The sequence below is a fragment of the Pelodiscus sinensis genome, chromosome 3 (assembly GCF_049634645.1).
Source record: "Pelodiscus sinensis isolate JC-2024 chromosome 3, ASM4963464v1, whole genome shotgun sequence".
NCBI lineage: Eukaryota > Metazoa > Chordata > Testudines > Trionychidae > Pelodiscus > Pelodiscus sinensis.
In genome coordinates, this window is record NC_134713.1 from 27,051,198 (window position 1) to 27,073,206 (window position 22,009).

Consider the following 22,009-nt stretch of genomic DNA (forward strand, 5'->3'; position numbering starts at 1 on the left):
TGGAGAAATTGGAGAGGGTCCAGAAAAGAGCAACAAGAATGATTAAAGGTCTAGAGAACATGACCTATGAAGGAAGGCTGAAAGAACTGGGTTTGTTTAGTTTAGAAAAGTGAAGACTGAGGGGGGACATGATAGCCGTTTTCAGGTATCTAACAGTGTGTCATAAGGAGGAGGGAGAAAACTTGTTCATCTTGGCCTCTGGGGATAGAACAAGAAGCAATGGGCTTAAACTGCAGCAAGGGAGGTTTAGGTTGGACATTAGAAAAAAGTTCCTAACTGTCAGGATAGTCAAACACTGGAATAAATTGCCCAGGGTGGTTGTGGAATCCCCATCTCTGGAGATATTTAAGAGTAGGTTAGATAAATGTCTATCAGGGATGGTTTAGACAGTATTTGGTCCTGCCATGGGGGTAGGGGACTGGACTCGATGACCTCTCGAGGTCCCTTCCAGTCCTAGTATTCTATGGTTCTATGATACCAGAAACCTCTCCATAAACTTACCAAGTTCAGTCTTGAAACAAGTTAGGTTTATTGCCCCCACTGTTCCGTTTGGAAAGGTGTTCCAGAAAGTTAGAAATCCTGGTCTAATTTCAAACCTAAATTTGTTGATGGCCTATTTATAGTCATTTACACTTGTGTGAGCATTGGCCCTTAACTTAAATAACTCCCACCTCTCTCTCCCTGGTGTAAAGCAGATTCATATTTTCAGCCTTCATTTTGTTAGTCTAAACAAGCCAAGCTCCTTAAATCTTCTCTTATGGAATAAATTCTCCATTCCTCTGATCATCCTTGTAGCCTTCTTCTGCACTTGTTCCAGTCTGAAGTCATCTTAAACATGTGAGAACAGAAGTGCACACGAAGTATTCCATCTGTGTCTCACCAGTGCCTTGTCTAATGGTACTATCAGTTCACTATCTCTATTGGAAAGTGGAGACTCCTCATCTGATGCATTCAAAACCTGCATTAGCCCTTTTCATGCATTACATTGGCAGCTCAGAGTCATCCTATGATGAGCAGCTGAGAGAAAATACATCGGATGAGGCGTTACTGAAAGGAAGAACATCTTCTTTCTAAACTTATTTATTTTTCTAAATATCTCCTCTCTAAATTTACTGAGTTAAAAGCTCTTCTTTAATATAATAGTGAGCCTTAGCTCTCACACAGTACTTTTCATCCATAGATCTTAGAAAGGAGGTTAGTATCATTATCCCCACTTTACAGATGGCAAAACCAAGGCACACAAATTGTGACTTTCCCAAGGTCACCCAGCAGGCCAGTGTCAGACCAGGAATAGAACCCAGATCTCTCCACTAGGTCACAGAGAATTACAAGTATGTGTGTTCTAAAAAAGCATTTTTTCTAGAAAGCTCCTACTATAGTGGTTCTTCGTGCTTTTGCACATTCCCCCAAATCATACAAGCTTACGACCATAGCAACAATGAATTGCTTCGTTCCAACCCAAACTCATGTCACCAATAATTCAGTAAAAATAAACTAGCTTCCAACTATCCCACCCAGAAGCCCCAGAAAACAGATGAGCTTTGCAATTTGTCCTGAAGGATAATTCCAGTGAGTCTATGTTGGTGAAAGGATACCCTAGCTATCCAGAGGTAACAGGGGATCTAAAATGACTTCCAAATGTAAAACCTGTAAAATATTGCCTCAGATAGGGAGGCTGGTATAATCCCTACTATTTCTTTCCCACACACTAACTGAATCTTAGTCTGTTCTGGATTAAGCTTCAGTTGTCCACTGTCACAGTTCAATAGAGACATCACATCATTAGTTTCTCTATGCCAGCTGGGTCACATGTCGCCAGTATTGTATGTACACACTGAACAGGAGGGTGACACCTTAGAACACTGTGGTACCCCCCATCACAGGCCGCGAGGAACAGACCAGGAATTGCCCAGTACCACCTACTGTGACCTGTCACAGAGAAAAAGAATGGAGACCTTACAAATGACATCATCAGTTTTGCTGGGGACAGGAGGTGTATCAATAGTATGTCTGGTCATGGAACTGAAAGTAGTTTGACAGATTAAAAAGAATCAGACACACAATTTTCTTCCGCTACTTGGAGGAATAGTGATAGAAATGTAGCCGTGTTAGTCTGGGGTAGTTGAAGCAAAATGCAGGACAATGTAGCACTTTAAAGACTAACAAGATGGTTTATTAGATGATGAGCTTTCGTGGGCCAGACCCACTTCCTCAGATCAAATAGTGGAAGAATAGTGTTCTTCCACTATTTGATCTGAGGAAGTGGGTCTGGCCCACGAAAGCTCATCATCTAATAAACCATCTTGTTAGTCTTTAAAGTGCTACATTGTCCTGCATTTTACTTGGAGGAAGTCACTGATCAATATGATCAGTTCAGTTTCTAACTCAGATCCCAAAGCGGATGAGCTATGGTGAAGAAACTCTGACAATTGTATATCCTCCCAGGATTGTCTTGCCACAACCTTCTCAGAGATTGCACTTTCCCCAGAACTGGGGATTTCATACTACTTGGTGAAACTGTCCATGTCAAACTATGGTTTTTAGAGCAGCAGTCTCAACAGTGCACCCTCACAGTGGCCTGACACTTTGCCTTCCTTAAGGAAGATATTGAAAATATGAGGAACAGACCCAGTATTTATGCTCTGGCTTTCACAAACCCAAGCATCATGATCATACCTCAGAAGTTATGATTCAAAACTCCCCCAGTGCTAAAGTCAGAGCAGGAAAGTTAGACCATGTGTCCCCACAAGACACAGGTTAGCTGCTATGGAGACAGATGGCTGACTCTGAACAATCCAGTCTGCAGAACAGCATGAAAATTCCTTGAAGCAAGAAAATCTTCACTCAAATGGAGTGAAGGCAATTGAGACTCCCCAGGTTACCCACCACATGGAACAGCTCAACTATCAGTGACTTTTCTGGGAACCGTAGTGAAGGAGAAGATGATTTTCTAACAGCATCTCCAGTGTTATGACCTAAGACTTCACAAAACCATCATTTAGCAATCAAGCAGACTTAGCCACTAGTCCTCTGCCTGTTTTTGGTTTTACTTCAAACACATCTGCCACACCTTTAAGTTATTTCACTAGCTTCTCATTGTGCTCCATATCAAATGCAAACGTGCTGTCATAGGTGTGCGCAGCACATTTCATTAGGGTGTGCACCCAAAGAATTTTTTTAAAATGCACTTTGACCCCCCCCATTAGCCACACCCCTGACGCCTGTTAGCCACACCCCTGACCCCCATTAGCCATGACCCTGGAGGTAACCCTCTCCGGGCAAGATGGGCACATGACCAAAAGTAAAAAGTGTTATGTGACCCCCGACCCAAGGACTTTTCCCACCATCCTCCTACCAATAGGGATTAGTTTCCCCCCCCCAACCTCCCTCCCATGCAACTATCCTTCAATTGCATTAATCCAATATGTGTGACATTAATGCAGGGGTGGAGAGGTGGGAGGGAGAAGGGAGAAGTGTTCCCTGAAAGTTTCCTCCCATGAGCAGAATGAATTTTGTGTTGTGCACCAGTACTAAATTCATGTGGCTTGTTTGGATGTGCCATCGTGGCACCGAGGTTATTAATAAATATCTACCTTTCCCCTCTGCTACCATGTCTCCTCCCCTTGTTCCATCAACTCCCCTGGTGCCTGCTGCCCCCCAATCCCTCACCCTCCTCTGCTGTCCTGACTCTTGCCCTTCTCACTGCCCTCAGCCTTCCTGAGACCTGCCCCTCCTCCACCAGCCCTTCTCTCCCCCCTGTGCCCACTTCTCCAGTAGCCCCACTCTGATCACGTGAACTACCCCTCCTCATCCGTTCGTCTAACACCTCCCTTGCTTCTCTCCTCCGGTGTTGGTCCCTCCCCTGCAGGTGTCTGCCCTTCTGCTTCACCCCCAGAATCCCCTGGCACCTGCACCTTCCCTTACCCCTGCACTCTTCTGGTGCCTCCCCCTTCCCTCACTGCCCCTGCCCCCTTTGCCCTTTTTTCCCTGATTCCCATCCCCTCACCACCCTCTGCCCTCACACATGACTTGCTCCAACCCCACCTTCTTCATGCCTACCCCTTCTGTCAAGCCTTCTCCCAGCACCTCCCCCTCCAATCCCCAATGCCCTTACCCTCTCCTCTTCCAGCATCACCCAGTCCCCCCTCTGACACCGTCCCTCCTGCCCTTTTCCTCATTGTCTCCACTTCCCCCCTAGCATTTGTGTCTCCTCTACCCTGTCCCTTTGGTGCCTTTCCCTTTCTTCCCCCTCTCCCCTCCCCTTCTGTACATGCCCCTTCCCCTTTCTTCCTCCTCCACCCTCCCCCACCACAAAAGCCCCTTCCCTCTCCCACCCCTTCCTCTTATTCCTCCCCCCCCCCCACCTTCACCTTCTGCCTTACAGCTGCAGGGCTGGAGTCAGAGCCAGCTGAAGCTGCAGGGCTGGGGAGGGGCACCCCCGGGGCACGCCGTGCTGCTGTGCTGGGCGGGGGCACCCCAGGCGCCTCAAGGGCACCATGCGGTGCTGCCGAGCTGGGCAGGGGTGCTCCCAGGCACCTCAAGGGTGCTGTGCCATGCTGCAATGCTGGGCGGGGGCGTTCCAGGGCGTCTCAGGGGCGCCGTGCCGTGCTGCCGGGCTGCGCAGTGCTGCCGGGCTGGGTGGGGCCCAGGGCACAGAAATATCTCGGGCTAGCCAGCCCGAGACATTAGGGTGTGCCTGGGCACACCCGGCACACCCCGTGCACACGCCAATGCTTGCTGTCCTATTTCAAGTCTTCTTCATTTAGCTCCTGCCCATATCTTTGACCTGATCTCCTTTGCTCCCATCAATTTCACTCATCCCTTTCAATGTTGCTTTTAGAGTATTTCAGAAACTTCTCCATGTCTCCTTCCATGCTGCCCTTATGTAAAGAGACTTCCAAAATCTTTGTCAGCTCTCCACTCTCACCTATTTCAGCTCACTCCTTTGCATCAAATACAAAAAAAAGTGTTTATGCTAACTTACATGACATACTTGAGCTCCCAAGCTGTATGCATGCCTGAGTGACTGCATTATCATATCTATGTCATACTCAGGTCTTCCTTCCCTCTGCCCTTTCAGGTAGATTTTATCGTCATTTGCTGTCTAATCCATTATTAAGATTGTAAACTCTTCACAGAAAATTCCTAAAACCTAGGTACCTGTTCAGATATGCCAGGCAAACTTGTGAGTGTGGTAAAGTAACAATTAGTCAAAATAGTTACCTCCAAAGGATTTCCACTCTGTGACTGTGAAGGCTCCAATAGAAATTAAAGGGGACCAACTAGGTGGGGGTGAGGTACAACCGTGTGGGTGGTTAGAAGAAGGCAGAGGACACAGCAGGAGGGGAATGCGTGTAGAGTGCTCAGATTTATAAATAAAATAGGAGCTATGGAACTAAGAGACCTTTTACAAGCTGCGAGTGCTGGGAGTGCCAGGGCAATCCAACTCAGAGCAGACAACAGAAAATGAGCAGGAGTTGTGAGCAAACAGCATGAGGCAGTAGAAGGACAATAACACACAGCTTTGATGGAAGCCTTTGGGTGCATCCAGATGCCCGTGATGCCATTCTGAAGGCAACTGGGTCAGCAGTTCACACAAATAGCCTAATGATCACAAAACTCTGCACAAAACTAGAACAGTAAGCTCATCAAATTGCTGCAAACCAAACCAAGGAGCATCCCAATTAGCTTTCATTTTATAAAAATAATCTTAAAGGCAGGCAACTGACAGCCTGAACAGGGCTTTTCCCCTCTGAAAACCTTCCTGGATGCACTGCTGATGGTAGTAGCTGAACTTTAAATAACTGCAAAGGATCTCCGCACTAGTCTGAAGGAGTTAAAACAACCAACACCAAAGGTTAAGAAAAATCAAAGTTTTTAAGCAGGATGTGGTTTGGCTGAGAGACCATTACAGTTGCTACCAGCTGCTGGGACAAGAACAGTGAGCTGATATTATGTCGGCAGGCGGAATGTTCCCATCTTTGAAAGTTTTTCAAGTAGTCACGACAATCCCAGCTACCAGCTGTTGTTTGCAAAGGGACAGTCAGTACCCCAGCTTCAAGCCTGTCTCAATAAAACCAGATGGTATAAGACAGGTGAGCAGACCCGACTGTTCTTTGTATTTCAGAATCAGTTTGAGTGGGATTCCCACTGACAGCATATTTAATAAGTTGCCAACTATGAGAAATGCTTTCAAAACCTCAGTTAAGTACAAAAAATGTGCTTGAACAATCCTGGCAACAACAGTAATTATTTTAAGTCAGAAAAGTATTGACCACATATAGATAACATTCACATAGCACCTCTACTCCCCGAGATCCCAATGCTCTTTACAAACACAAAAATAAGGGTGCTCTGATATTGATTGTGCCACTGCTACACTGAATTGTAGCCTACTTCTTGTATAATCCAAGCTAAGTCAACTAAACAAATATGCAAGTTGATTCTCCACATCCTAACCACTTTCCAGTGTCTCTATAATTACAAATAATTATTAGTAGTGTTGTGCTAAGCTCTTGAGGGCCCACTGTTTCAGGTGTTGCACATACATGGAGAGAGAGGCCTTTCCCTGAAAGAACGGACTCATTAGATGGACAAGACAAAGAAATGGAGGAAGAAAGAAGGGGGTTTTTTTTATCCTCATTTCATAAATGGGGATGTGAGGGATCTGAGGGTTTAAGGGATTTGCATGAAAACTGTGGATGAGCTGAGAGTTAAATTAATGTCTCTCAGCCTCCAACCAAATGCCTTAACCATAAAGCCAACCCTTCTTTTTCAGTGCAGTTAGACGTGCATTAAACCAGTTCAGCTGCAGTTTGACCAAGGAGCTTAAGATTTCAGTCTCTAATCAGTTCACTCACCTCTGGAAGAGGAGACCCTTGCAATTCTTTAGGACCGGAAGTTAAAAATTAATACCAAATTTAACAGAAACTGCATTGGACCAGACAGCCAGTTCTTTACTTCAAAGGCCATATTAGGCAACAAATGACAGCACTCTGACCTCTTAAATCTGGTTGAGAGTTCTATTTAACTGATAGGATTAGCTGCCTTCTGGACAGAACTGAGTATTGTGCCATTAAAAAAAAAAAAAGAGACCTAGACTTGATGGATCTGATATGCTGGTTATATCACACAACATATGATGAGGATCTTATGGCACCTTAAAGACTAACCAGATTTATTTGGGCATAAGCTTTCGTAGCTAAAACCCCAGGTCATCATATTTGATGACACGGGTTTTACCCATGAAGGCTCATGCCCAAATACCCAAATAAATTTGTTTAGTCTTTAAGATGCCACAGGACTCTTTTTTTTTTTTTTTTTTTTTTTGGATACAGATTAACATGGCTACTCTTCTAATACTTGACAGCACATGGTATGTCCAAAGAGATAAAAACATAAAACAAGATCAAATTTCCAAGAGAAATTAGTGCCTCTGTTCCTAAAGTGCTTACATCCCCACCATGCACATTACTGATCCCTGCAGAATCTTTCATGTTAGTTAGAATTAACAACTTTAAGGAAACTCAACTGTATAGAGCCTTGTGAAGGGAAGTTCCCACTTTCCTTGAGGGCATTCTTCAGAACTTAGTTAATATTCAGGGAGACTTCACTGTTCTCCACACCAGCCACCAATTCAGCAACAAAAGTCAAATCTATTTTCTAAACTGGATAAATGAAACCTCCCACAAGTAAATTGGAAAATGTAATCAATATACTCTAAAACGGGTGCTTAAATGAGCATACATGACTAGTAATTGGATTGTAAATTAATCCATTAGAGCACTGCTCTGCTCTGAAAGACAAAATGTTTGTTTGCATTATTAAATAATAAAAACGTCCAAATTCCTGTCCACAAGACCCATATAATCTCATGTAGAAGTACCCATCCTCTAGTCTAGTACAATCCCCCTTGCCTTTTTTTATCATTAGATTTCACATTGTGAATTCAGAATTTGTGAGAAGTGTGATATTCACAGCAGATACTCCGTTATTTCTCCACAGAACACATACCACCCAGGAAGAAACAATGCTAGCATCCTTAATGACTCTATTCGTGTCCTTCAACACTACTCTAAAGCTCTCACTTTGCTCCAGAGAGTTAGCAGCACCCAGATAACCCAAGTACTTGGTGCTTTAAAAATAATAGAATCATAAAATACTAGGACTGGAAGAGACCTCGAGAGGACATCAAGTCCAGTCCCCTGCCCTCATGGACATTTATCTAACCTGGTCTTAAATATCTCCAGAAATGGAGATTCCACAACCTCCCTGAGCAATTTATTCCAGTGTTTACCACCCTGACAGTTAGAAACTTTTTCCTAATGTCCAACCTAAACCTCCCTTGCTGCAGTTTAAGCCCATTGCTTCTTGTTCTATCCTCAGAGGCCAGGAAGAACAATTTTTCTTCTCCCTCCTTGTGACACCCCTTTAGATACCTGAAAAATACCAGACACACATCCCATTGAGAGGAAAGCTTAGAATCAGAAGCAAAGTCATTGCTAGGGATGTTCTAATGCACAGTGAAACTTCTGGAAAAGATGTCAAGAGGGTTCTAGCAAGAATGGAAGTCATGGAATGGGGGAATGCAGCTTTGGGGAGAAGACTGAAGTGTTTTCCACTTGGTAGGCTGGTAACAGTTCATAACCATGTGTCTCCCTGTTTAAGTAAGACAATTTGCTGGATGGGCACAGTCTGTGTGAAGAGAGGTGCCCAGCATTTAAGCATAGCTAGGAACTCTGGCAGAAACCAGGTCATTTCCAATAATTTAGGACCTTCCACACATCATTAGAAAAGAAGAACATACTCTATTAAGCCATTCATTCCAAAATAAATTATCCACAGTTTTCTGAAGCTAGCAAAATAAAACCAGGATCATAAAATCAGCTTAGTGCTAAAATCAACAATTACGTTGATGTAAAAATCATAACCAGTGGAAACCTATCCCTGTCAATGCTGGAAATCTTTGATACAGCATGCCTTACATTAAATATACTGTTATTATACCTCTCAACTTAATAAAAATCTCTTTTATGAGACAGGCAGTATTTGTTGCTAATCTCCCTCTAAAATGAACCATTTTTGTCTGGTACAGTAATTATATCATCATCAAATCTCCATTCACATCCTGTTTTTAAATAATTCTTATTTCTAAGTGAAATGTGAAGATAATATTAGACAAAAATTCTAAATAGGTACATTTTATGGTTATATACAGCTGATACTTAATAAAGCATACACTGTGTGTTTCATATAGAGAAAACTACTTTAACTCGCCATTGAAAGGAACATTCAAACTTTGCATTAGCGGCACATGGACCCAGATCCTGAAAAAGAATTGTAAACAGTGAATCATCATGGACTGGGTCTGTTTCCAGAAAGGTCCCACAAGGGCCAGTTCTTGCCTCCAAGCTATTTAACATTTTTCATCAATGATCTGGAAAAAAATATAAAATAATCACTGATAAAGAGGAGAGGTTATAGATTCAGAGCAATCTGGATTGCTAAGTAAACTGGGTGCAAGCAAACAATATGCTTTTAATATGACTAAATGTAAATGTACACATCTATGAACAAAGAAAGTAGGCCATATTTACTGATGGGGGCCTGTATACTGAAAAGCAGTGACTCTGAAAAAGATTTGGGGATTCTTATAATCAGGTGAACACGAGCTCATAGTGTGATGCTATGACCAAAAGAGCTAATGTGATCCTTGTACATGAAGCAGTGGAATCTTGAGTAAGAGCAGAAAGGTTATTTTAGCTCTATATTTGGCACTAGTACAACCGCGGTTGGAATTATGTGTCTAGTTCTGATGCCCACAATTCAAGGAAGATGTTGATAAATTGGAGAGAGTTCAAAGAACTACAAGAAAGATTAAAGAACTATAAAACATGCCTAATAGTTACAGACTCAAGAAGCTTGATCCATTTAGCTTAACAAAAAGAAAGTGAAGAGGTGATTTCATTGCAATCTCTAAATACCTACATGGGGATCACATTTTTAGTAATGGGCTCTTCAATCTAGCAGAGAAAAGTGTAACATGATCCAGTGGCTGGATGTTGAAAGTAAACAAATTCAGACTGGAAATAAGGCATACATTTTTAATGGAGAAAATAATTAACCACTGGCGCAATTTACTAAGGTTCATGATGAATTCTCCATCAGTGACACTTTTTTAAATTAAGGTTGGTGGTTTTTTTTAAAAGATCTGCACTAGGGAATGTTTCCCAAAGAATGTCTTGCTACTAAATGTCTTGCTAGCATTTGGCTGAGCCCTCACGGGATAACGTGTTGTTGTTAATGTAGCCTCACACTCTGTAAGGAAGCATGGACTGAGGAAGAAGGAAGGAAACACAATAAAGCTGCTTTGTGGAGATAGGGTATGGAGTGGGGGCAGGGCTCAGTCCAGGGTACAGGGGACTTCTTGACATCAGCACCCCTCTCTCCCTTCCCTCCTCCACAGCACAGCAAGCAGGGGGCTCCAAGGAGCAGTTCCAAAGTCAGGGGGCAAAGATCAGCACAGTGGTGGGGTAGAGAAGCAGCAGAACTCCTGCTGACAACTTCCCAGCAGCATACAGTACTTCACAGGGATCTTAGAGGAACTGATGCCCCTTAAGTCCGAGCCCCCATGAGACCAGGCTGCTTTTCCAGAATATCCTGCAAGTAGTGGACAAAGCAGGAGGCAAAACCACGTTACAAGGGAGCATTGCACAACTTGAAACGAACATGTGCTGCAATAGATAAGCAAAGTAACAACGTTAACCAAGACAACGTTAAGTGAGGAGTTACTGTACAGGAGGTTAAACTAGATAATCACAATAATCCCTTCTGTCCTTGTGATCTATGAGTCTATTTAGATGTCTGAAATCCCTCTGATTTCAATGGTTGTTAGGTACCTAAATACTTTTGAGAATCTGGGCCATGGTACTCAGCAATTACTATCTCAAGAAGCCTATTTGGGTGTAGTCCCACTCCCCGCCTCTACTTCCTATCTCTGATCTTTGTCTCTCTGGAGACACAAAGGAAGTCTTAACACAAACAGCAAATTTCTGAGATGAGAATAAATGTCTGTCATGGTCTGGTTGACAGGGTCTTTGGTGGACAGAGACCCTGAAGAACTGAGTGCTATCCTCAGCTCTGCCCTGACCAGTTGTGTGAGCTAGGGCCAGGCACTTTGCTGCTCTTTGCCCCTCTAGTCATCTGTTTTGTCTACTTATACTGAAACTTTCTGGGGAAGGAACGTGTTCTATTATGATCTGTGCAGTGCCAAGCACAACAGAGTGCTGCTCATGAGGTGATAATGACCAGAGACCTCAAAGAGGAAAAAATGAACAACCTCCATATTGGTAACTTGTTTAGCTATGTTAACAGCAACATTTCTTCATTCATTTCAAACGCCACACCTCAAATGCTCAGCACAGTTCTCCCCCTGCAAAACTCGACTTGCCATTCTATGACTGTACATCCTGCTTCTCCACACCCTCTAGTAGCCAATACTTGGTTTTCATTGTGTACTACGTGACAGTCCTCTGCTTCAAATCACTCCTTAAAACTCATTTATTTCAGTCACCTTCCCATCCTTGACCTCCATTCCAGTACCGCCATTTTCCAATTACAGGAATGACCATTAATCATGGTGCTGATGTCTAATTTAGGCTTTTCCCCCCAGTAGTACAGTACAGAACTGTGGCCTGACAATATATATTCACTCACTTTTTACTTCAGTTCACTCCCATCATTTTTTATGAAGCCAACAATTCCTTTTTTTTTAAATAAAGAAATCTTTGTTCAAGTTAAAAACCAAGTCCAAGACTGCTCACTGAAATTGCATGAAATTATGCAGGATTCATCCATGTGATGGGGCACCATGGCCCCGCACTTCAGAGACCCATGCTCCGGCATGGCGGGGAGGAAGGCAGGTGGAGGTGCGCGCATGCACGGCATGCTCTGCCACCGCGCAACAGCTGGGGTAGGGGGAAGAGAGAGAGACGGCCCGCTCGAGAGGCGAGGAGAGGCGGGACGCTGGTGCGGAGAGTGACGAAGGCGCAGAGAGTCGCCAGGTAGCCCTGCCGCTGAGGAGGGCAACGCCCCAGTGTGACGTAACACGAAGGCACCGAGATTTAAAAGAGGGAGGCTGGCCCGGAAGAGGGGGGAGAGATAGCTGGGTTGCAGCCTCAGCGGGGACCTGGGAGACCTCCAGGGCAAGAGACTGAAGGGTAAGGGAAACGAGGTCAGGGGAGAGGAAGAAGCCCAGGCAGGGCAATTGGCCCGCTGGCCGGCGCATTTTGGCGGGAAGCCCCATCAGCCAGACAAGACCTGGACAGGTCTACATCCTTAGGGCCCTGGGCTGGGGTCCGTGAGTAAGGGCAGGCCCGGACCCTCCTCTCCGCACTGCCAGGTAAAGGCTGTGTCGTCAGAGTCCCTGTGGAGGGATTCCTTCAACATACTAAATAAGACAGTGCCAAAAGCTGATAAACTGTAAAATTTCGGTCAGTGGGCCAATAAAACATAGGGTGGCAACACGAAACCCTTACAATCCACTTGATGCTCATAAATGAATCATACTTTGAGAGGAAGGATAGCAAGACTCAAGATCCTTGCCAATATGCCATAAAGGGAGATTTATTCCTTCATCCATGTTTGGTGATCTATTTTATTTATTGTCACAAAAATTAAATATCCCATCCTCATATACAGACCTAATGAGACCAGTGTTGCTTTAGAATATGATTTAATTTATTTCAACATATTTTTATTCTCTTTCCCACTTTACACCTTAATTCTGTGTGAACTATACATTTTCTTTCTGTTTTACTGCTGCTGTCTTTATGTGAATTATTTACATGGAAAGAAATGGAGAGATTCCAAATACTGAGTCTTGGGGGATCATGTTTAGAAAAAAACAAAAACATCTTTTCTTTGATTTGGCATAGTTCCATTATTACCTGGAGTCCTCCAGCTTTTCATGGTCCCAGTCACTTGATATTACCATTTTTATCTTGTACTCTGAAATAACCAGATAAAATATTATGCTCTCCTTGCACATTAGGCAGACATTGCTATGTAGTCTGTGGTTGATAATGACCTGACCTCTCGGGCATATGTCTATTTTTGGAAGGATTTTCTTTTTTTGAAAGAATACATACAACCCCATTCATTCTGGAAATGGAGCAAAACCATGACTGTAAATCAGAGCCTGATCTGATTTTGGGTAGAGAGGACCTTTTAGAATTGAATTCCTGGATCCAAATCCTTCCCTACAGTTTTGGTTCTGGGTCAGATCCAGAAAAATGTATAAGGTCGGTTTGCCTGATTTCCATCTCCATTTGAGATACAGGCAAAAATCTGATAAAAACTACTGATCTCTTCACTGCCAAATCTGAACCCAGATCCTAGTTTCATTGAGGTTTTGAGTCCATACCCAAGTCTAAGCAAAATCTACCTAATCCATAGGGACCTGTGTCAGGGTGTGCCTGGTAGGGATGTAGAATCCTATTTAATTAGTTAACTGGTTAAATGTTACATTTAACCAGTTAACTGATTAAACAGGAGTGGGCAGGGGGCTGTTCCAGCTCTACTGGGCTGGAGAAGCCCCCAGCTTGCCACAGCCAGGTTGGAGCACCCCTCCCTCCCACCGTGAGCAGGGACTGGCTCCAGCCCAGCTGCTTCTGGCGCCACGAGGGCAGGGGGCTCTCCCCAGATACTGGTTAACCTTAACAGGCAATGCTTAACGGGTAATAGTTAACTGGTTACCTGTTAACAACCCTAGTGCCTGGCCCTTTGAGGTCCCCTGTTAGAAGCCCTGTGGTCCAACTACATCCCATTCACAGGAAAGGGGCAGTGAAGGTGGGTCCTCAAAGCCTGCCTAGAAAGGCAGCAGAACAGAAGCAGCCCAGCAGTCTCAGATAAAAGGACTTGAATGCCTGAAAAAGGGTGCATCCATCCATTGTTGATAGTGACTTGGCCAGAGGGCTGAGCCTCTGAAGATCTACTGAGAAAAGGCAACAACTTACAGGGGGCAATAGGAGTAAGAAAGGTTGCAGTATCACAACCAGCCAACAGGAGGCGCTCACATAGGGTGAGTGTCCTCTATTACAGGAGACAGAATTACATGTCTGAATTCCTGCCAGCTACTTATAAAAATATCCTCACAACACTTCTAAGCAACTTTGTGGTTAGGAATAAGGAACAGAGACCTTGACTGACTCACTCAAGGTTATACTCAAGGTTATTCAGGAAAACTGTGGCAGAGCTTTGCAACTGAACAGTACTTCAACCACAAGACCATTCTTCCTTCCTAACATGGGCTTGTTTCTAGGTAAGCTGTATTTATCTCTAAAGGTGCCTTCAAAGCCTTTACCTCTGGAAGGAAACAAATATCTCTGGACCTCAGAAGTTTAAACTGTTTGAATTTGTTATTAGAGAGTAAAAAACCAAAATGCTGGACGAGTTTCTTTCCTCATCTAGCTTTCCTGAAGTTATGTATTGTTCTTCTCTTCAGTAGTTATTCATTGTGGCAGCAGTGAAGGAATGAGTCTCTTCTTTTTATTCCACTGTATATAATAAAACAGAAAAGTATACAGTGACTATGACACGAACAGACCCTGAGATGTACATGAAACTACCTACAAATACAGGGGTCAGTTAAATCAGATCAGTTGTGTAAAACTTCACTGCTTCCCAAGATACTTTTTATTAGATATTTGATATGGTATGAAACAAAAGGAATCCCTACAGCAAACTAAGATTTTCTCTAAACTTAATAACTAGAAGGAATACTGTTTCATATATGACACATGGTATTCACTAAGGTGAAATAATAATTTCAGTGAAAACATTTAAAGCTTCTGAAAAGGTAATTTGAACCTTTCCAATGGCTATACAACAGAGAAATGGTGCTTCTGCTCTATCTAGCGAGTCTCACTGTAACAACTTGTGAAGGGAGCCTACTTTCCCCACAGAGCCTTAGTAGTTACAGAACTATTTAGAAATTCTAAGCAGTGGCCTGGCATCTTAGTCTGTTAGATTAAATGTATTTTTTTCACATAAATAGCAATATAATCGTGATTTCCAGGTTCTATTTTTTTAAAGTCCAATATTTTAAATCCAAAATCTGACAGTGTGGTAAAGTATAATGTTCAGAGTCAAGATGTGGCTTTCCTTCAACATATTTGCATTTTGTGGTTGAGAACATTTTTATTTTAACCCCTTGTCTGGTTTCAATACGTGATTTCACAAATTTTCATTATGTGGGCTGTGTGAATGCACAAGTAGTTATGCATCCAATTTTTGTGCATCATCACTTGCACGTGACCCTTTATACATGCAAAATCCCATTTACACATGCATGTTGAGTGCAAATGAATTCTGTGGATGTAGTTTGAATTTGTCACTAGCAGTTGGGCTTAAAATAAAAAGTGTGTGCAAATATATGTCCACATGAAAGGAGGAAGGGTTGGGAAGGTAGGAAACTCTGTACATCAAAATAGTATCCTAGAACATCCCTGTTCACCACTGTCATAGATGTGTTTTGTACAAAGTATACCTTTTGAGAAATTGTGACTGTTTTATCCCTTCCCTCCCCCTTCCCCCCACTCCACATTATGAAATTGATTTTATGGACACCGATATCATAGAATTATAGAATCCTAGGGCTGGAAGAGACCTCAGTAGGTCATCAAGTCCAGCCCCCGTTAACATAACTTGAAGATGCTTTGGACAAAATACTTCATGTGACCTATCAATTCATGTGACCTGCTGGATCTGTATGTCTTATTTTTGTGTATGTATCATTCTTGTATGTACAGTTAGAGATATTAAGTATGGAATGATTTATGGTTTTAAATGTGCAAATAAAAAGGGTGTTTCCCTCAATGTCTGGGTGATCACCTGTAAACAGCCCTTTTGTTCTTTACATTAAGCAGTGGTTGGTCTTAGGAAGTCATGTGACCTCCGTAATTGGTAGGAGCTGACCAGGTAATTTTCCATGGAAGGAGAAAATCTAAAACAGAATTCCCACCTGAAAGGGAGGCTATTTAAGAAGTAAAGTTTTTCAGTTTTTGGTCTTTGGCTGGCATGCCACTCCCATGAGAATGAACCAGAGACCGCAGGGGGAAAAAAAGATCTTCCCGGATCTGGAGATTTGGCTGAAACAAGAACAGTTTTAGGGTGAGTTTGTAATAAGCTTGAGCATGCATTAGAACTAGCCATTCTAGGTTTTGTTATTTTAAATTTGTAATTCACTTTGCTCTGTTTGTTTTCACTTACAGCCACTTAAATCCTACTGCCCGTACTTAATGTGGCAGATTAAAGGCAGTGGGTTGCAGGAGTTTGGTGGAGGGTAGCTGGGTGTGTGGGTTTATGTTCCCTGAATAGGCTGCCAGAGACTGCTACTCAGCCATCAGATCAGGCGTGCACTTGAAACTCATTAGCAGCCAGCCTGGAGTGCAGCCTAATGGAACACGTGCCATCAGTTAAGGCCTGCAGACCCACTATAAAAGCCTTCCCCTCAGACAAGGCAGGGGAAGGAGAAGAGGGGTGGACTGGAGAAGAGGAAACAACAAGCGGAGACAGAAGCCACAGGCCGCAAGCAGGAAGGTTTTTTTCTCCAAGATACCAGGGAGGAGGTACGGAGGGAAGAGTTGGGCAAGTGGCCCAGTGAGGGGCCACTATTCAGTGGGGATAAGGGCAATTGTCCCACTTGTGCCTGTCACACAGCCAGGCCAGAATCAGAAGCAAGTGGGTTTCACCAGGTCCCCCCAACCCTCCCCAGGGCTAGTGGGTTGCCAAGAGGGGAAAAGGACCTTTGGACTTGGAGGGGTTTGTCCTCCAAACTAGTGACTGGCCAATAATGAAAGTGGCTCATGAAGTGGGGTACCCTCGTCTCTGAGAAAAGCAAGAGGCAGTATTGGAGAACTGCGAGCCTCCGAGGTACATAAAAACCCGCCAGGACACAGGGGGCACAGTCTGAACTCCACCACATTAATAAAATTACTTCTATTTACTATCGAGCCCAGTGTAAATAACTGTTACCTGGGGGAGCAATCAGTGTGTGTATCCTCCTTTCATTGTTAAAGGGAATAATTTCTTTGGGGATCTGATCTCATTTGGGAAGTGGTTTTCCTGGAAGATGGGCCAAAACTGCATTTGCCTTGGACCTGGAGAGTTTTAATGTCTGTATTGCTTCTGCTTCTGGGGAAGGGGGGGGGGGATGGCTCTGTACCTTGGCTGGGGGAGACCAAGTGATCTAGCCCAGCAGGACAGGGTGGTGAGACCCCCCCCAGAGAGCAAAGAGGTGAGTGTCAATGGCTGTGTCAGCACTCTGGGAAGCACCCCAAAGAGGTCTTCTGTGACCATCACAGATATCAAAAAGTGGCTCAGTCCCAACCCAGAGACTCTTCAGAGGTCATGTATCTGATGGAGGCAGCCTAATTTGTGTGTCAGAGCAAGGCTCTTTCTAGCAGCTAGAAGAAAGTACAAAAGAAGGACAGCAACATCACCATTTGGCCTCTCTCTTCACCCATATCAACACTTGGAAGATCATCTGAAAGACAAGATTCTGAACTGGGGAGATTGAGCCCAGGCTGAAAAGGAACACAACCTGTGCCTTAAGGACTGTGAGCTGCTGGTAACATCTATTAGGATAAGAAAAGATGCTTGATTCCAATTTTGCTCAAGCTATGTCTCCACTACCACTTATGCATCTGACAAAGTGGGCTCAAGCCCACAAAAGATTATGCCCAAGTACATGTGTTAGTTTTATGGTGCCACAGGACTCCTGGTTGTTTTTACTACCTTTTATGTCGGCAAAACTTACGTTGTTCATGGGATGTGACTATTTCATCCCCCCCGGTCAACAAAAGTGACATTGGCATAAACACTCATGTGCCTAGCGCTATGTCAGCAGGACAGCTTCTCCCACCAACACAGCTTCTGACACTCATGGCAGTGACTTTATTATGCTGAGAGAAGAGCTTTCTCTCATCGGCATAGAGCATCTTCACCACACACACACTGCAGCACTGCTGCTGTGTCCGTACAGCTTTGCTGCTGTGGCGCTCTATGGCAGCGGCGGATTTGGGACAGGGCGAGTGGGGTGGCTGCCCCGGGCCCTTCGCTTGCAGAAGCCCCGCGCATGCGCCGTGGCGCCACAGCGCATGCGCCATGTCAAAGGGGGGACCCCCTGTGAAATTGTGCTGCCTGGGGCCCCACACAGCGCGGCACTCTCATCCGCCCCTGCTCTATGGGTATGTCTAGATTACATGCCTCTGCCGATGGAGGCATGTAAAATAGGCTACTCGACATAGTCAATGAAGCAGGGATTTAAAGATCCCCGGCTTCATTAAAATAAAAATGGCCGCTGCGCTGTGCCGGCTCAGCTGATCTTTGGCACAGCGTGCGAGTCAAGATGTGGATCGGTCGACAAGGGAAGCCTTTGTCTACCACTCCTTTATGCCTCGTGAAATGAGCTTTACAGGAGCGGTTGACAAAGGCTTCCCTTGTTGACCTATCTGCGTCTTGACTCGTGCGCTGTGCCAATGATCAGCTGAGCCAGCACAGTGCGGCAGCCATTTTTATTTTAATGAAGCCAGGGATATTTAAATCCCCGCTTCATTGACTATGTCGGGTAGCCTATTTTACATGCCTCTGTCGGAAGAGGCATGTAATCTAGACATACCCCCAGTGTAGAAATGGCTTTACTCCACTGCAGTTAGAATTTCAACTGTGTTTCTATTTGTATTTCTAATATAATCAATTTTGCTTTCTATACCTGCTACTTAATATATTTTTCTATAGCTAATAATTCTGGTTTATAAATGTTATGATTTTGGCTGACATTCTTGGGGAATCTCAGCTCAGGTTAACAAGGGCTGTTGCACATCCTCTACCCCTTGCTGTAGTGGCAAACTCATAAATGAGTCTGCACAGTCCAAGGGAGTCTTGAGCAGTGAAAGATGATGTATTTCCGGGCTGCAAGGTGGGGGTGATTGGCTGGTGTCCCTCTCTGTATGATTTGCAAATGGCTCAGAAAGCTTTCATGCAATTTAGCTGGTTGTGAGTCTCTGCATACTGAGTGATCACAGCACCTGAAGGAGTTGGCTGTTTGTTATTGGCGAGCCATTGTCAGGGACAGCCCAGGTATAACTGTGCCTTCTCAGTTATGATCCATGAATGCTGCTGAGGAATATAACAAATCTGTCACAAAATGCTGATGGTTATTACCCATGAGATATACCAAACCAGCAACAAAAATAACTTCTGTCTTACCACACAGGCTAACAAGAAGTCATAAAAGCAGTTCCTAAGGCATTCCAGTCTTATTACACCATCAAAAACACTGGTTCCAGAGAGTAAATGTTCCTTACAATCAGTCTCATCAAATAATAGGTTCTTATGATCCCAAAGGATCAGCCATACACCCAGGTCGATATACAGCTCAGATCCTACCCCAAAATTACACTGTTACTCCATCCTAAACGGAAGTATTTTAGCATTTCAACCTGATAACGTCATACTAGGCTGGAGAATTAAGGGACCCACGGGTATGTCTACACTACCCTCCTAGTTCGAACTAGTGGGGTAATGTAGGCATACCGCACTTGCAAATGAAGCCCGGGATTTGAATTTCCCGGGCTTCATTTGTATAAGCGGGGAGCCGCCATTTTTAAAACCCCGCTGGTTCGAACCCCGTGCAGCGCGGCTACACGGGGCACGAACTAGGTAGTTCGAACTAGGAAACCTAGTTCGAACTACCTAGTTCGTGCCCCGTGTAGCCGCGCTGCACGGGGTTCGAACCAGCGGGGTTTTAAAAATGGCGGCTCCCCGCTTATGCAAATGAAGCCCGGGAAATTCAAATCCCGGGCTTCATTTGCAAGTGCGGTATGCCTACATTACCCTCCTAGTTCGAACTAGGAGGGTAGTGTAGACATACCCCCAGTTGTCTCCCAGATCCAGCTTGTACCATAGGGATCCCATCATTGAATTGTGACTCTAGGAATTTAGTTCGAGTTCCACCATATACCTCCTGGCTACGTCTAGACTGGCATGATTTTCCGCAAATGCTTTTAAACGGAAAAGCTTTTCCGTTAAAAGCATTTGTGGAAAAGAGCATCTAGATTGGCACGGACGCTTTTGCGCAAAAGCACTTTTTGCAGAAAAGCATCCGTGCCAATCTAGACGCGGTTTTGCACAAGAAAGCCCTGATTGCCATTTTCGCCATCGGGGCTTTTTTGCGCAAAATGGTTCTCAGCTGTCTACACTGGCCGTCTTACGCAAAAGCATTTGCGCAAGAGGGCTTTTTCCCGAATGGGAGAGTCATTGTATTTGCAGAAGAACACTCACAATCTTACATTAGATCGTCAGTATTCTTGCGCAAATTCAAAGCGGACAGTGTAGACAGCTGGCAAGTTTTTCCGCAAAAGCAGCCCCTGTGTGATTTTGCCCATCTCAATCAGGGCAGTGTTTTTAAAGCACCTGTTAGAACCTGCAAGGCTGGAACCTGGGAGTTCTGCGTCACTGACACGTCCACATTGCCACAGGAGACTGAGGCTAGGCTCCTCCAACAGGACCATGTGAGGTAGGGCTCAGTCAGAAGGATTGCCCGGAAGGATCACATAGAAGGACCTGAGTGTTGGCTTCTTCAGTTCCTGGACTGGCTGATACCAGTATAACCCCCTTTTTCCTCCCTGGGTTACTTGGAGCAGGTCACACTCACAGGTGTGCCTGGGCGCCTTATGTTTTTAACATAAAAGGAGATCCTGAGTACCCCAGTGGTGATGTTGTTTAGTTGGGGATTCCCTGTCCCCCCGCTTCCTGCAGTCCCTTGCTCCGTAAGAATACACAATGGTCGTGCCCCCACCTGTCTGGCCCTGTATACACTTAATGGTGTGCCTTGGGAGCCTCCAGGAATAAAATTATTCCAACAGTAATCTGGATCTAACCCCAGGACAACTCTTATAAATAATATACATCTAATTGATTACATAGAATTAACACACCTTTACTTAACAACTTAAAGAAACAGGGTTTAACAGATTAACAGTGAGTAAAATCAATTAACAAAGTACACAGAAATAATAGGAACTTATCTATCTGGCATTTGCACTGCCACCATTTATCCCACCCCAGAGTGTGCACTCCTCTGGAGTCAGAGTCCCGGACACTTGCTTGCGTGGGCACGCTTGAAGGTCTGTAGCTATATGTGGAGACAGCACTGTGCAGGTCCTATGTGTGTTAGCCCAAGCTGAGTAGCCAGCTGCAAAATCCCTCTGCCACTGGAGCAGGCTCCACCAAATGCCAGCAGCTTTGGTTCACTGGGCTGGTGCTGAGCTTTGTCCCAGGCAGCTCTTTTCCAGAAAAACCCAGTGAGTTACTTACAGTTTCCATCTGTGTGCCGGTTTTTAGTCCTTCTCAGCTGCAGACACAGCCAGAGTCTCTTCCCTCTAGGGCAATCAACAGTCTCTGAAGCAGCCTGCTAGATCCAAGCCCCGCAGGCTCTCAGTCCCAGGCTGTAGCTGCAACACCACAGCTTCTGGACTGGACAAGGCTCCTCCACAGCAGTCTGGCTCCTCTGTCCCAAAATAGAGAGCCCTCTCTACCAACATGCCTAGACAAGCCCCACTTCCCCTTTTTTTCTCAAGGGCTCATGGGAGTTGTAGTCTCTACGGCTAGATTGCAGCACACAGGATCCTCCCAGAAAAAGTCAGAGACCCCTTTAATAAGGGGACTACACCAGTATTTAAACCAAGAAGCTATGAAGGGGAGATGTCTGAGCAATAAAAGACTATCTGCCAGTCTCTGCTCCAGACCCTGCTGGATCCTAGAAACTCCAACTTCCAGCCCTGATTTGTCCTCAACTTCAGTGTTCAATTGCTAGCTGTTATCTGGTTCCTGATCCCAATTTCCTGGTAACCTTACCCTGCCTGTCTCCTGATGCCTGACTCTCAGTTCACCATATGGCCTGTCTTGGACTCTGACCTCCTGGTGCCTGACTCAACTTGACTCCTTC

General features: G+C 44.5%; 1 protein-coding gene across 1 annotated transcript in view; it reads right to left on the reverse strand.

Moving 5' to 3' along the window:
• HPCAL1 (hippocalcin like 1) overlaps positions 1-21,568 on the reverse strand; it is a 190,488-nt gene extending 168,920 nt beyond the window's left edge. Inside the window, exon 1 of the mRNA XM_075923505.1 lies at positions 21,379-21,568. The gene's annotated coding sequence lies outside the window, so the exon portion shown is untranslated. The remainder of the gene's footprint in view (positions 1-21,378) is intronic.
• Positions 21,569-22,009: the final 441 nt, after the last annotated feature.